The sequence below is a fragment of the Pinus tabuliformis genome, chromosome 1_1 (assembly GCF_031772625.1).
Source record: "Pinus tabuliformis cultivar Carrire ecotype Pingquan chromosome 1_1, CPIR1, whole genome shotgun sequence".
In the NCBI taxonomy this organism is placed as follows: domain Eukaryota; kingdom Viridiplantae; phylum Streptophyta; class Pinopsida; order Pinales; family Pinaceae; genus Pinus; species Pinus tabuliformis.
In genome coordinates this window covers 433,178,617-433,194,963 of record NC_142297.1, presented here as the reverse complement: position 1 = coordinate 433,194,963, position 16,347 = coordinate 433,178,617, and the positions used below count along the sequence as shown (strand labels likewise).

Below are 16,347 nucleotides of genomic sequence, written 5' to 3'. Positions count from 1 at the left end.
GAGGCATTCCAAGTGACAACAAAGATCCCATCCAGGTTGCAACCATGTATTTTGATCCTTTTACTTATTTTATATCATGCCTTTGCTCTATTGGTCTTTTGTTCCTAATATCCACTTCCAAGTTCATTTCGGCTAGTTTTTAAGTTTTTGTATGTTAAATTTGAACTACCATAGTTCTTTAATTTCTTTTACTTCTCTACGAAGAGTGAACTTTTGGCTTCAACCCAGTCTGCCTAGTGAAAGATTGATGTAAGAATTTTTAGAATTATCATGTAATTTATTGTTTAGAAGGAAATACAATCTACCCCACAAAAGAAACAAATTAAAATTAGCATAGCTATATAACTCAAATGGATGATGAACATTGATATGTCCATCAAATTTATACATCATTTCTAACTAAAATTTAAAGTATAATAACTAAATCAAAATTACAACTTTCCACCAAAATTCTACTGGTCACCAAAAATCCCTATTCTATGTCGAATTTAATAAATTAAAAACTCCCTAATCCTTCCTAGCTAAAGGACGACGAGACGTGGTAGCATGCCCTCGTGGAAAATATGAATTTTTCAATCTAGTTGCATGTCAATCATCCTTAAAAAAATCAATGCCCTAGGCACCCCACACTCATATCTTAATTGTAATCCCTGCAAACAATCTGTTAGCTAGGACTCTAGTCGTCATGCAAAGTATTAGCCGATAGTGATTTTGGCCATGGATTTTCACATTTTTCTCCCAGGCCAAGCTCAACTTTGCAATAGATGGTGGGAAGCACAACTAGTTTGTTTCACCTTTGGTGGTGTTTGATAGCTTCAATTTTCATTCTCCACTATTATGCTCCTTTGTGCGTCGACATGGAAAAAAATGACATCACTTGTTGTGAAACTACCATTTTAGTGGAGTCACTCCTACTTTCACTCGGCGGCACTATAGTGCAGGTGAAAATTTCCATACTTCCCATAGCCTTCAGTTTATTTTGCATCTTCCTTCCTCTTGTAGGTTAGATGACCATCCAAATTCCCTGCTCTCAAGGCCCCAAACAATCAAAGTTCATATACTCATTGCTACTAGTAAAAGTCTTTGGATGCATCTTAACTGGATTTATCTTGGCTTGGCAATATTTTTTGTATCTGTACTTTCTCTTTGCTTCCTTGGTCTTCTTCCTTCCCTTATGTGCTTCTCTCTATATTTTATTTTAATCGACCCTACTCTCTTTATGCTCACATACCATAGGTTCTTCTTTGTGACCTTAGCCATTGGTCTATGACTCTAATTGGCCTTATTATTTCCACTTCACTTCTCTCTAGTTTATTCCATTACCTTCTACCCATGACATTATTATTGGTTTCCATTTGTTATGGCTCTAGTAGAGCTATCTCTCTTCCCCATGTCCCTTCTACATGGCTTCCCCTAGGCTTCATGTACCTCTTGTCTCCCCTCCCTTGACCCTCTACTTTATTTTTCTTGATAATCCCTCCTCCATGCCTTTTAATGCATCCATTTCTGCAAGGGAGCAACCTATTATCGAGAACGAGCCCACTGAAGTAGCACATGCTTGTACCAATGCCTGGAGGAGACCACTACTTGTTTATGTGAAGTCACATTGTGCCCCATCTAAGAGGAATTAACCTATACTGAGGAGAAATGAACCTATCATAGACTCAAACTGAAGTCACATTGTGCCCCATCCAAGAGGAATTAACCTATACTGAGAAGAAATGAACCTCTCACGAACTCAAACTCTCAGACACAAAGGTACTTGTTGAGATAGATGACTGGGTACTAGACAATGGGCATACTCGTGGATGCTTCAACCAGTATATGTACAAAGTTGATCTATATTGGCACATGAATTTCCTCCTTGGTAGAACCTTATTGGATTGGCATGAGCATCGAGTGTACGTCCTCCATTCACTTGAGCATCTACATTGCCATCTAAAGGACCTATACTAACAGATGGAGCACATTGAACAACACCTTGGTATCTTAATCCCACCTAGAGGCATTTCATGTGACAAAAAAGACCCCATTTAGGTTGTAGCCATGGATTTTGGTCCTTCATCTTAGTTTATGTCATGCTTCAACTCTAATGGTTTTTCGTTCCTATTATCCACTTCCAAGGCCATTTAGGCTAGCTTTTAGGTTTTTGTATGTTAAATTTGGGCTATCTGAGTGCTCTATTTTTTTCTGCCTCTCTACAGTGAATGACATTTTGGTTTTGGTCCAATATCCTTAGTGAGATATTGATGTAATATTTTTTAATATTACCATGGAATCCACTATTTAGAAGGAAATACAATTTACCTCACAAAAGAAACAGATTGGAATTAGTGTAGCAATATAACTCAAATGGATGACAAACATTGATATGTCCATCAACTTTATACATCAATTTCTAACTAAAAAATAAATTACAATAACTAAATCAAAATTCCAACAATCCACCATAATCACCAAGAATTTCTATTATGTATCCAATTTAATAACTAAAATACCCATAATCCTAATAATTCCAAAATATTTTTAATATCTTTTATTTTAATAAACTTTAGCTTATCAAAATCATAAAACCACTAATCTACTCCTTGTAAATTTGTTAAAATAACCATCTGTGCAACTATAAATTATAAGTAAAAATGCCTTAGGAATTTTTTAAAGAAAATACCTCACTTTTTAGAAAAAAAATGAAATTTTATTAAAATATTACATTGAAATTCTTCGATAAATTAAACTCATTTATGTTTTTCCTCTTTGGAGGATATTCCACATTTTAAACATACATCAACTTACTTTAAAAACAAAATAACATATAATTGTTGATATTCTGATCAGTACTAGTTCAAACGGAAATTGATCAAACAATGAACCAAAATGAAGAGTCGGAGAAAAAATAGTGTCAACAAAGTTTGCGTTAATTGTCATAACTAGATGTTGGGAAAGTTATTGTAGGCATTCATAGTCATAATGAGTTTTTTCTAGAATACTTTGTAGTATCGTTGAGGTGTCTGACGTTGTGGTTGAACACTTCACACATCTTCAGGGACATAAAACTATAATATTGATACAAAGAATGCTAGACCAAAATTAAATAGATAAAGAATATAAACGTTAGGGGATGTAAGGAAATTGTAAATGATAATGAATGAAAATTTTGATAGTAATATTGATTTCAATATACCATAACATAACTTGTCATCTTCTTCATCATAACAGATTTATTATAATATTTTATTTCCATTAATTTTTATTTAAAATAAATGATTGTTGAGAGTTCTTTTATAGTACAATTTTGAAAATATGTTGTAATACTACATTAGATGAAATATTAAATCAAATAATAATAAAACATAATATCAACTCAATAAAAAAGTAACAAAAAATAAAAATAATAAATTGATTCGATTCGATTCAAATTGTTTTATTATAATTTTATTTTTATTGCGCCACGAGGTGTTTTACAACTCAATATAAGGGAGATGTGTAGGTATTAAACATTAGATGTTAGATGTATGTAAGTATGTCAACATTTTTTAAATGTTGGCTCTATAACACATTACATATGATGAAGATACACATAACAAAATATATATAGATAAAAAAAATAGTTTAAATTTTATATTTTAACTAAAATATTCTTGATCTATCCTCGTTGGGGGTGACTGACTTGAGAAGAATGCCATATCAGGGTATTTCAATCCCTACCATGTAGTCGTAATGAGGACACTAAATGACAAGTACAAGAGGCCCGGTGGCCTGTAGAAGAACTTTCTAGAGATTGCATTGCTTCTTATTGTCGTGGCAATGGTTGTGGTGAGCAGAAGCATCGTTTGAGAGATCAAAAGTTGGAGGTTGAAAGGTAACACCTACTTGTTTCATTCAGAAAGCCTCTTTGGAGAGTCAAGTTGGGGTATAGAAGCTGTTAAAGGTTGGCATTCAGAGGAAGCACTGCAAGCAAGAGTCGAACAAGTAGTTATATGGGATCCTGGGTCAGTGCTTGAGCGAGGATTGGCTCTGCCTGGATGTCTCATAGTGGTCCTCTATTGAAATATGGCAACAAGAATATTCCAATTTAATTTGTCCTTGAATTAAATTGTGAATTAAAATCAAATTTAGTCTTAACAGCTACATGGAAATAATTAATTAATTAATTTTAAATAAATTAGTTGGAGAAATTCAAGTTAGAAGTCTTTTTGAAGTCATGCAAGAGTTATCCCTTAAATTAAGGAGATAAGATTAAGTTATATTTGAGTTGTAATTAGTTAACTCAGTTTACTGAGTTAAGTCCAGTTAAATTAGTTCCAAATTGTTTGAGGAACTAATAGTGAGTTAACAGTCACTTGATGCATTAATGCACTCAACTAGTGCTACTCCAGTTAACTGAAGATTCCCTCATCAGAAACTCATGCATGTCTATTCTGAGAAAGACCCAGTTGAGATTATTGTTCAAGGACAATGTACTATCAGTTGCATGTATTTCTCATGGAGAAAACTCATGCATGCAGTCAAGGATAAATCCTTGAGGATTGCGCAGTTTTGGAAGAGAGATCATCCACTTGGTAACAAGGAATCATCCACAAGGAACAACACAAGGAAATAGGAGCTTGGAGGGCAGAGAGGAAGGCTAGAGAGAAGCCAAGATTGCCTATGAGCATCTATGAGGATTGTACTGAGATATGGCTAGCTGCGAGAGCTAAGGCTTTGTATAATTCCTATGTATTTCCACCATGTATGATAATAGAATAGTGTGGGGTTTTTAGCTGAGGCTTTCCCCAAAGTATTTTCATGTGTATTGTGCCATTGATTCTTCTTCTTCTATTTATATTGTTCAACTCGATCTTTAAGATTCCACAAATTGATAGTAGAAGTAGGCTATAGTATTATGCTTCGATTTATATTGCATTATCGGGTCAACCTACACAGATTTACTACACCCTCAACTCATCTAACAGGTTTCTAGACTTGTGACCCCAAATTTTCATTGCAAAGGTAACTGATGAAGTAATTCATTCATTCATGTCCCTATTAGTGTTTCATGTCAATGCTTTACTTGTGCGGCTTTGGAAGCAATGTGAGCAACAAGTTTTGAACTTCTGGTCCGCTGGTGGGTGGTCTAGGCATGAGGGAGCCCTATTGATTTCTGAGGAAATATGTTGTAGTGGGGGGGATTTCTCTCAACCTAACGTGTTTCGAATTTTGGGGCTTGTTAGGCACCCAACGGTTCATGGTAACATTGTGTGTTTGGGTGGGGTTGGGCAACAATTTCCCAAGCTAATGATGGTCCTTCACTTAAAGGTATCATTGCACCTTGTTTGATTGATATTATGTGTTGTCAATTTTGTCATTACCGAGATTTCTGGCCTCATCTCACCTCTTGGGGAGAGATTGATTTTGTGCCAGTGTTGGGTCCTATGCCATACAACGTGCCTCTGCATAAGGTGGTCCACTAGTGGGGTAAACCCCTTGTTGTGAGGCCTTGGTGGGGATTCCATCAATCGTAGGAGGCAATGATATGCCAGCATGGGCGTGCTTGATGAGGTGGAGGCCTCCATGGCCAACATGGTGCTCAAGCTAACAGGGTAGTGGAGCTAAGTGACAATGATGTAGAAGGTGTGGATATGGGAGGTGAGGTAGCACATGCCTAGACCCAATCTTCAGGTTTTGTAAACAACCTCCCTCACTTGGAACAATATCTAATCATCTATGGGATATTTAGGCCAACCTAGAGATTATCCACCAATAGAGGTATGATGACCGAAATGAGATTGTAGCCTACATCAACAATGTTTAATATATCAAGGGAGAAATTCTAGAGTAGCTAGCTTCTATGCAACATAGCCAATTCCACAACAATGAGTGAATGGATGAGATTGAGGTGCGCCTGGCACACATCGACTGTCATGTCCATAAAAGTCATGACCCTGCAACAACTTCGAGGGGTCAAGCTCTAAATCCCCTTCCGTAATATGAAAAATACAAAATGATTTCTAGTTTTATATGTGTTTTGGTTAATCTGGCCATTTTGTTCTTGGGATATATATAAGAAATGGACACATTGTTTATGTTTTTGTTTGGATTTACTTGCTAACAAATCTGGCTTATTTCCATGACCGACAAAAAAAATATTCTTGATCTAATTTAACATACATAACATTTATTATAATATATAATTTATAATCATAGTTCAGGTTTAAAGAACTCTATATTTGGTTTAAAACACTTATGCAGGGATAATAATTTATTTCTTAATATATTATGTTAGATTTTATACTTACGTTTAAAATAATTTAGTATGCATAACATTTTTTAATATGATTTAAATTTATTGGTTGCAGTTAAAGAACCATAACTTAGGTTTAAGGCACAAGACATTGGAGAATATATCTCTTAATATAATATTTTATAGTTAATATTATTTTACAACTTATACCTACATTTACAATAATTTAATATGATATATATATATATATATATATATGGAGATACGAAGCAATTACGAGGTCGGGGAAAATGGCTCTGAAATCACGCACTAACATAAACTGCGGAGGTTGCGGGTAAAACAGATGCGCTGTTACAGGACCACAGGAACAGGTTTAGGGTTGCTAGGGTTCCAGAGCTACTGACAGATCGACGATTTCAGGGGACAAAGGTCGCTGTCCGGCATGGAGGAACAACGGGAAACGGACCTCGTGGACTATTCCGAGGATCCGTTGGTTGGTCAGACGGTTTTCTCAAACCCTAACTTCGCCCCTTCGGGATATGCATCACCGACCTCAGAGGCTCCTTCAGGACTGGATTTTCGGCCGGTGGTCTCTTTGCCGGTTTCTGTTCCATCTTTTCACGGACTAGAGGCGCCGCCACTCTCGCCTGGTACCGCCTTTCTTCTCGCATCCTCACCTCCTGTATCCCTGACTCTTGAAGATTTTCCCTCGCCGCTATCAGATCCGCATATCGCTCAGGAAGAGCCGAGGGTTCCTCCACTACAGAAGACACCTACAACAAATCCCCCCCCGATCAATGGGCCAAAACCCTCTAGATGCTTCGGAACGCCGGTTTTAAATCCCTATAAGCCCGCCCAGGGTGGAACTTCGAACCCTCTCTCAGATCATCCATCTGCACCTCGCTCCAAGAAGCAGAAATCGAAGTGTGTTAGGGCTACCAGGAAAGACATTACTGTCTCTTTCGGCAACTCTACAAGCTTTGAGGAAACCATGGCTCTAGCGTGCACAGTTCTGGTGGGTCACGTGCGAGGGCGTACATTCACGATGGATCGATTGTTACGCTGGGTTAAGGAGATATGGGGAACCCTGCTTCCACAGCTTCCGGAGGTCGAGGTTCTCCCACGTGGATGGTTCTCCCTCCACTTTGCAAACGAAGGGCACACGAATGCAGTTCTCGAGCGATACTGGCACATAGAGACGGCTCCTGTACTGTTAAAAAGATGGACCCCATTGTTTGATCCTGAGAGAGAGCAAATTGCTGCTGGGCCACTGTGGGTAAGACTGCCGGGGCTACCCCGTCAATACTGGAACGAAGAGGCTTTCATCAAGATTGGTAATGCTCTGGGGACATATCTGGATCACGATCGATCCTATGTCGAAACCCGCAAGAAAACAGTGGCTCGCATTTTAGTACATCTTGATACCAGGGAAGGATTAGAGGAGGATATCACTCTGCAATGGGGGAGGCACAGGCGTATTCAGATTTTGGACTATGAAGGAGTCCCATTCCGGTGCAACCGGTGTCACCAAGTGGGGCACCTATACAAAGATTGCCCTCTAATCAAGCGCCCGGATAGTCCGCCAAAGATCACTCCCATCGCGCCCAGAAGGACTGCGCCATATATTCCACCACCAGTGCATGGAGTATCGGCACCCCAAGGAGCTCATCACATTCCAGAGATCATCAACAAGGACGCATCCACTCCTCCCATGACGCGGGCTCGGGCAGCTGCTGCAGCTGCTCAATACTCGGGTACAAATCTCTCTACCCCCCCTATCTCTCCTACTCGTTCATCTGCATTTTTAAGCTCCATCACATGCTCAATGGCACAATGCACGATTCCACTGCCCCCTCAGATTACCTCCACTGTTCCGCCTTCCCTCACTCTCGCACTTTCTCCTCCCTCATCCCCTCCACCTGAGTCCCCCTCCGGAACTAGGCCTCCTCACCATTATTCCCTCCGCCCCCGAACCACACACTCTGCTACATCTGATGCCCAATCTGGGCTGGGAATTGTTCCACTAGACCAGGGACCCTCTTCCACCAGGGGTCGGAAATCAAATTTAAACAAAGCTATCCGGCGTGCTGGGGCGGAAGTCGCTTCTGGTTGTCAATCCACCATTGTTGGGGCCCTTAGAGCAAAAAACCCCCCACACCGGGGTCCCCCATGAAGTGCCTGTCCTTCAACTGCAGGGGTTTGGCTAGTTCCCCCAAAAAACAAGCACTTAAGCGACTTTTTGAGGTCGAATCGCCGGATATCATTCTTCTCCAGGAAACCCTAGGTCCTGCAGAGGCTATTACTCACTCCCTGTGTGCTATTTCGCCTAGATGGCATTTCATCGGGATGGATGCCATGGGCAGATCAGGCGGACTGGCCATAGGCTTCAACTCAAAATCCATTCGAATGGACTCATCCTGGGGAGGACAGGGGTTTATGGGAGCTGACATCTTTTCAATGGACCTGGGCATGTCTCTGCGCATCTTCAACATCTACGGGCCTTGTCAGCAGAGAGAGGGCTTTTGGAGAAACCTTCTCAGTAGGAGTCTGATGACTCCGGAGCATATAATCCTGGGGGGTGACCTAAACTTCTCACTGGGGTTTCGGGAGTCATGGGGATCCTCTGCACAAGCAGATACCTTAACAGACTTTATGCGAAGACTGCTTGAACAACACGATCTAATCGACATCCCTATGCAAAACCCTCTCCCAACATGGAGAAATCGCCGGATTGGGTCTGCAGCTCTGGCTCGAAGGCTAGACCGTTTTCTGATGAAAGGATCGCTGGTTCACCAACTTCATCATTATAAGCAGTGGGTAGGAGCTGGGGGTATTTCGGATCACTCCCCAATTCTAATGGAGATCTTGGGTCCCCACCCAAAACCAAAAGCGCCTTTCAAGTTCAATCACCTCTGGCTCCAGGACCCTGACTTCTCCAAAATTGTCACGGAATATTGGCAAGCCCACCCTATCAGCCGAGAATCTTCGATGGCAAGGGGGTTTGTCAAAAATCTAACTGAACTCAAGCATATTGTGATAGAATGGGCAAAATCGAAAAAGGCAAAGGATGATGAGCTGCTCATCACGGTGGAAGATGACATAAAAGCCCTATTGGATGAAAACAACTTGGGCTTCACCTCTGTGGAGAACAAGACCCGCCTTGTAGATTTGGAGAAGAAAAAGCAAAGTATCCTCAAGCTCAGGGAGGAATCGATCAGGCTGAGGAGCAGAGCACTCTGGCTAAAAGCCGGGGATGAGAACACAAGATTTTTCCATAACTTTGCAAAAGGGAGGAAAGTGGCAAATACCATCTGGAACCTCCCCATCCCCGATGGGGGTCTGGCGGACTCTTTCAACAAGCTCTCCCATCTTGGCACATCCCACTTCAAAGGCATTTTCAAGAACCCTGGGGGCACAAACCTAGCAGAAATCATCAATGTGGCCTCACATTTTCCTAGGTTTGTAAACAACGAAGATATGGATGCCCTCACTGATCCGGTTACCATGGAAGAGCTCGAAAACACCATAAAGTGGTTTCAAAAGGAAAAGAGCCCTGGCCCTGATGGTTGGACCATTGAGTTCTACCTGGCTTTCTTTGACATCATGGGTGAAGACATCCTGAAGGTCGTGGAGGAGAGCAGAACCTCGGGACAGATCTACCATGCCATAAATTCCACCTTCATTGCACTCATCCCTAAGGCGGACTCCCCTTCATCTTTTGCAGACTTTCGACCCATCTCACTGTGCAATGTCCTTTATAAAATCATCTCCAAAATCATTGCCAACAGGATCAGGCCCATCCTGTCAAAGCATATTGCTCCACAGCAGTTTGCTTTCTTGGAGAACAGGCAGATTCATGAAGCCATAGGTTCTGCTCAGGAAGCCATACACTCCATATGGACCAAGCATCTCAAATGCATTCTCCTCAAAATCGATCTCTCCAAGGCTTTTGATCGAGTCAGCTGGCTTTATATCAAAATGATTCTTATCCATCTGGGGTTCCCTCATCAGCTCATCACATGGATTATGGCCTGCATCACTTCCCCCACCTATAGTATTCTGATTAACGGAGCAGCATCACACTTCTTCCACTCAGAGAGAGGACTCCGACAGGGTTGTCCTCTATCCCCTCTGCTTTTCCTTCTGGTTATGGAAGCCCTCAGCCGTCTCATCATCTCTGCAAAAAGGGAAGGAACCATCAGGGGACTCAAAATCACAGAGGAGTGCTATCTTACTCATCTACTGTTTGTAGACGATGTCCTTATACTCCTAGATGGTAGTGTACAGGACACATCAACTTTCAACAGAATCTTAAAATTGTTTGCACATGCCACCGGGATGGAGGTCAACCGGGAAAAATCTACCATCACAATGGTGGGCACCACTGTAAATGAATCCTTCTCAGCCAGACAAGCTTTTCCATACTCCACTCAGCCCTTGGATCGGGGTCTTAAATATCTTGGCTACTGGCTAAAACCCACTAACCAAAAAATAGCTGATTGGGTTTGGTTGGTCTCCAAAGTGGAAAAAATAATATCATGCTGGTGCTTCAGATATCTCTCTAGAGCAGGAAGACTAACACTGATCAAATCAGTCTTAGAAGCAACCCCGGTTTTTTGGATGGCACTCGCTTGGATCCCCCGGAATATCCTTGCAAAGATCCAGAGACTCTGCAACAGATATCTGTGGGCTGGAAATGAAGAGAAACGCACTTTCGCATGGATTGGCTGGAACAAGATTGCTCTGCCAAAGAAATGGGGCGGCTGGGGTTTGAAGGATCTTGCATCTTTTGCCAGTGCTCTGGCAGCAAAGATGGGCTGGGCTCTGCTGACTACACATAGCCTATGGACTGATATCACTTACCATAAATACATCTGGCCCCTAAACTCTATTGATTGGGCTAGGCTACCCAGCTGGAACAAATCTGGCATCTCCTCTATTTGGAAAGCCGTTCTGCACTCCCTTCCTCTCATCAGAAACAATATTGTATGGCGTATAAGGAATGGAAGCAGTGCCCGTATAGGAATAGATCCCTGGAGTGGCTGTGGGGGGAGACATCGGCTCCCACAAGACCTGGTAGATTTTCTCACTGCTCAAGATATCAGGGTGATTGCTCAGATAGCAGACCAAGAGGGATCCGATTTATTCCATCAGGCATGGAAGACTGCCATCCAGCTAGACCTCCCGCAAAGATGGCACATAATCTGGCAAGAATATTGTGCTGCGCTCTCTGAATCTCATATCAGAATTGTGGAGGGACCAGATGAACTCATTTGGCATCTGGCAGAAAGTGGGATATATACTCCAAAAGAGGGCTACAAACAAATCATCATACAGAGGAAACCGAAGGTATTAGATAGATGGTGGCAACAAATCTGGAAGTTAGTTGCGTCACCTAGATCAAAGCTATTTACTTGGTGCGTCCTCCGGAATAGAATACCCACAGGAGAAAACCTTATGCGCCGGGCTATATATGGGCCATCGAGATGTGTGCTGTGTAAATCCGATATCGAATCCACAGAACACCTTTTCATGCGCTGCATTACAGTACAGCAAGTTTGGAAAAACATTAAACCATTCGTACAATACTCAGGGGAATGGAATGGAACAGATCTTATAAACACCTGGGTAGAATGGTGCAACGCAAACAAGGCCACGAAGGCTGTGAACTTGCCCATCATTGTTAACTGGTCCATCTGGAGGTCCAGGAACAAAATGACCTTCGAAGATCGGGAGGCACACTGGCCACTCATAGAAGCTGGCATTATCACTGCATACAATGAACTTCCAGATCCGCCACCCCCAAAACAGCGCAGACACAACCCTCCTCCAAATATCGATCAAGATACCCCTTGGGCATACTTTGATGGTGCAGCAAATGCACAAAGCTGCGGAGGGGGCATCATCCTTCACAAATCCGCGAACCATTACTACCACATCAAAGCGGGCCTGGGTGCCGGAACAAATAATTATGCTGAGCTCATTTCCCTTCGTCATCTGCTTCATTTTGCTTTAAGTCATCATTGCACCAGCATAAACATATTTGGAGATTCTCAGATTGTCACAAATTGGATCAATAGAATATCTACATGTCACTCGCACACACTAAATGTCATACTTGATGAAGTGTTTCAGTTCAAAGAAGCTTTTAACCAAATCCATGTATCTCATATCTACAGGGAACATAACCAGGATGCTGATAAACTTTCCAAGGAGGCCGCGTTGATGGAGAATGGATTATGGGAAATCACAGAGTTTTTGGAACAGCAGGAGCGGAAATTTTATCACCGCCCATATATAGACCCGACTTATCCTACAGCGGGTCTTCAGGCGACATAAAAAACTCGCAGTTTTTGACAGCAGCTATTAGAAATGAAAGCACACTATGTATAAACTTTTGTATAGACTGAAGGATGCAAAAATGGCATCAAATTTTGCACAGCATACAGAGAACTGTTAACAGAAAAACAAACAGTTATAGATAAGCTACTTTTTGGAAAATGTACAGACAAACAGTGAATCAAGGCATATGCTTAAACAACATCTACATATGTAATCTTTCATATTTAATGAAATATTACGGATTTTTCCAGTGGAAAAAAAAAAAAAAAAAAAAAAAAAAAAAAAAAAAAAAAAAATATATATATATATATATATATATATATATATATATATATATATATATATATATATATATATAGATATATGGAACTACGTAACAACCTCTTTGCGAATCGGATTTGGATGTATGGACCGGAACGGAGCCATGGACATGGACGGAGATCACGCCAAGGGTTTGAAACCGAGACGTAAGATTGCCAAGCTCGGGAGAAAATTTCTGCGTTCAGGTCACATTAAGGCCTCGGTCAGGTGTTCGAATCTTCTTGCTCGCACGAAACGGCATATCGGCCGCCATTTGTGTTGGCGTAATTTCAATTTTGCAGGGCATCGGAATGGAAAGAAGTTCCCTCCGAAGGACGTTCCACAGGGCTTCGTGGCTGTGTACGTGGGGGACGAGCAAGAAGAGCAGACGCGGTTTGTGATCCCCGTCTTATACTTCAATCACCCGCTCTTCCACCGTCTGCTCCAGGAAGCCGAGCAGGCCTATGGCTTCCACCAGAAAGGAGTCTGCAGAATACCTTGCCAGATTTTTGATTTTGAGTACCTCCAGTGGCTCATCGACAAGGATAGACAAATACATCAATTCAGAACAGATTTGGTGCTCCTTGAAATAGCTTGGAATCCAAAAAGGTTACAGCCCTCTCATCGAGGAACCTCTGCTGGGTATGGCACTAGATCGATCTCTCTTATCATGGAAGGGTGTATTAACTTCATATCGATCAATGATCCAATAGATCTGGTGCTAAACAGATGGATAAGCCTGTGCCAAGCTCAGATCTAGAGGCATGCTCGCACAAAGGCTCTCTTCTGCACTGGATCACAGTTCCAGAGTGTAGATCTGACTCTGGGACCTGCACCTATTAAAGCAATAGAAGGCCTGAAATGCAAGCTGAAAAGCAAGGAGCTAGTGGTCTGGAACAGGATGACCTGGGTAATGGATCAAGGGCTTCTGGCATCTGAAGCAACTCAGACAAAACCAAAACCTGAATCGTAGGTAAACCCGCTTCCCTTTCAAACTTCTGGTCAGGAACTGATACAAATTTTTATTAGAACCCTGTCAGGAAGAACGATCTGCAAGCGAACCGGGAAGGGGAGGTTGATAGAAGATATAAAGCATGAAATACAAGCACATACAAGCATACCAGCAAACATGCAAAGCTTGATATATGCAGGACAAATCTTACAGGACCAATACATAGTACAAGACTATGGAATTGTGTCAGACTCAACTATCATCCTAAACACGAGGCTAAGAGGGGGCAGCTTTGGTTCTGGCTCAAAAGGCACAGGTTCTTTCAAGGATGCCGTCAAAGGGAAGGGAGAAGCCATCAAAAAACCAAAACCACCTTTAGACCTACATGGACCCTATATTGTGGAACAAAAAGTGCAGACTCCAGTACTGACAATCGATCTGCCTGAGGTAAATAACTTTTATACTGATTTTTCTACAAAGGCTGTCATATGCAGATTCAATGGTTTTTGGCCCAAAATAGATGCATTACAACAATGGATATTTTCCACGTGGAAAATGGAATGTGACCTCCATTTATGCTCCAAAGGTTTTTTTATTGTCAATTTCGACACGGTCAAGGAAAGGGAATATGTCCTCCATGAGGGTCCATGGTTTTGGGGCAATGCAGGACTCTTCATGACTCCCTGGTTCCTAGGTTTTGATGCCACTACTATGGTGGTTTTCAAAATGCTAGTATGGGTCAGGCTACACAACCTCCCACTACACTTTTGGCTGCCCAGAGTCTTCAAAGCAATGGGGAATGCGATAGGGAAATACCTCAAAATAGACACAGAAAGAGTTTCAAGTGGCATACATACTTTTGCGAGAATTTGTGTAGAGGTAGACCTCAGTCAAGGCTTACTTGACAGCATAATTCTGATACATAGCAACACACAGTGGAAACAACCATTAGATTATGAGAATACGGCATTGAGGTATCGTGGCTATCAACAAACAGTCACCTTCTCAGTAACTGCCCACAAGTCAAAAAAGACACCATAAGAAATAAAAATCAATCACAAAAACCTAGAGGCTAGCAAAACACAGTGAATCTATCTAAAGCAGCAAAGGATGAGGAGGCAACTATCCCTCCACCAGTTCTTGATGATGGCCCAATTGAGGAGGTAGCTACGAAAACCATTCCCAAGACACACAAGGCGCCAAAAACTAAGGAATTTGTAGCACAGGATCTCATGGACTCTTTGCCGGAGAAGATACCAAACAAAACGGACACCAGTGGAGCCAAAAGACATCATTCTTCAGACCACTCCGATTCAGACAAGGACAATCCTCACCCTGTGGAGGACACTTCTCTAGTACTTTTTTCGTCCTCACCAACTCAAGGGGAGTGGCGAAAGGTTGAGAAGAAAAAAGGGAGAAAAACATAAATTCTCCCAATTGTACATTAATTTCTACTTTCTGGCTTTTCTTTTGACAATAGTCTTTTGATCTGCTTTTGCATATGCGATTTAGCATCTACAAAATGTAATTTTGTTATTATTAATAAAATTACGATTTTTCTTATGGGAATATATATATATATATATATATATATATATATATATATATATATATATATATATCAGGGTTAAAGCATCATAAATTAGGTTTAAAGCTCCAAGTACCTAATAATATATTTCTTAATACCATATTTTATAATTTACAACTATCTTATGGTTAATCTCTTCTCTTGATTTGTGTATGTCATCCTTGTGTAGGGGTCATGCTAATCTTCCCTGTATCATTCCAATTTTATTGGATGTCTCTGAAGAGACTCTTACAATTAATAATCTCATTTAATATATAAAACATTTATTATAGTATATAATTTATACCTATAAGTCAGGTTTAAAGCACTATAGATTAGGTTTACAGCATTAGCGTGGGCAAAGGAAAAAGCAATAATGTAGTCAAGCTTGAAAGGATACAAATAATGCATAGAGTTTGCAGGTTATTACAAGGAAAGGATTGCACAGACAAAATTTCAGTACAAAGTTTGCAAGTCGTTAGGAGAAAAGGATTACGTAGACAAAAGGTTAGTAGCACTCAACCATTTTGTTATTTACCATGTTTTTACTCCTCTTTTAAACTTCTTCCCCCACATCTTTGGGCATATTTGGAATAAGATCTAGGGTTTAGCGTTGGGCATGTTTGTGGCATGGTTTTTTTAGGTTTTGTTTGTGTGTGTATTTTTTCATTTTACCAAAAAATAAAATAGATTGACTTCAATAATGCATCATAATTAACGACTATTTATTTATTTTTTACTATAGATTGAGGCTCATAATCAAGTTTTGAATCAATGATTACACTGTTTGCATTTAAAGTGATAACAATTAACTCTATAGTGTTACCTATATATGAAGAATGTTAATAATATGTGAAGAAAATTCAAGGTTAGATATTTTTATATTTTATATGCTTTTGTAATGACTCAGTTTTTTTGGTTGCACTGCAACTTACAAAAAAATTATAAATACAAAATTCAAAAGTG

General features: G+C 40.7%; 1 non-coding gene across 1 annotated transcript; it reads right to left on the bottom strand.

The window, feature by feature from the left end:
• Nucleotides 1-15,525: 15,525 nt before the first annotated feature.
• LOC149213569 (U6 spliceosomal RNA) lies at nt 15,526-15,628 on the bottom strand. Its single transcript, XR_016251575.1, has one exon. It is a non-coding gene; the product is annotated as a U6 spliceosomal RNA (small nuclear RNA).
• Nucleotides 15,629-16,347: the final 719 nt, after the last annotated feature.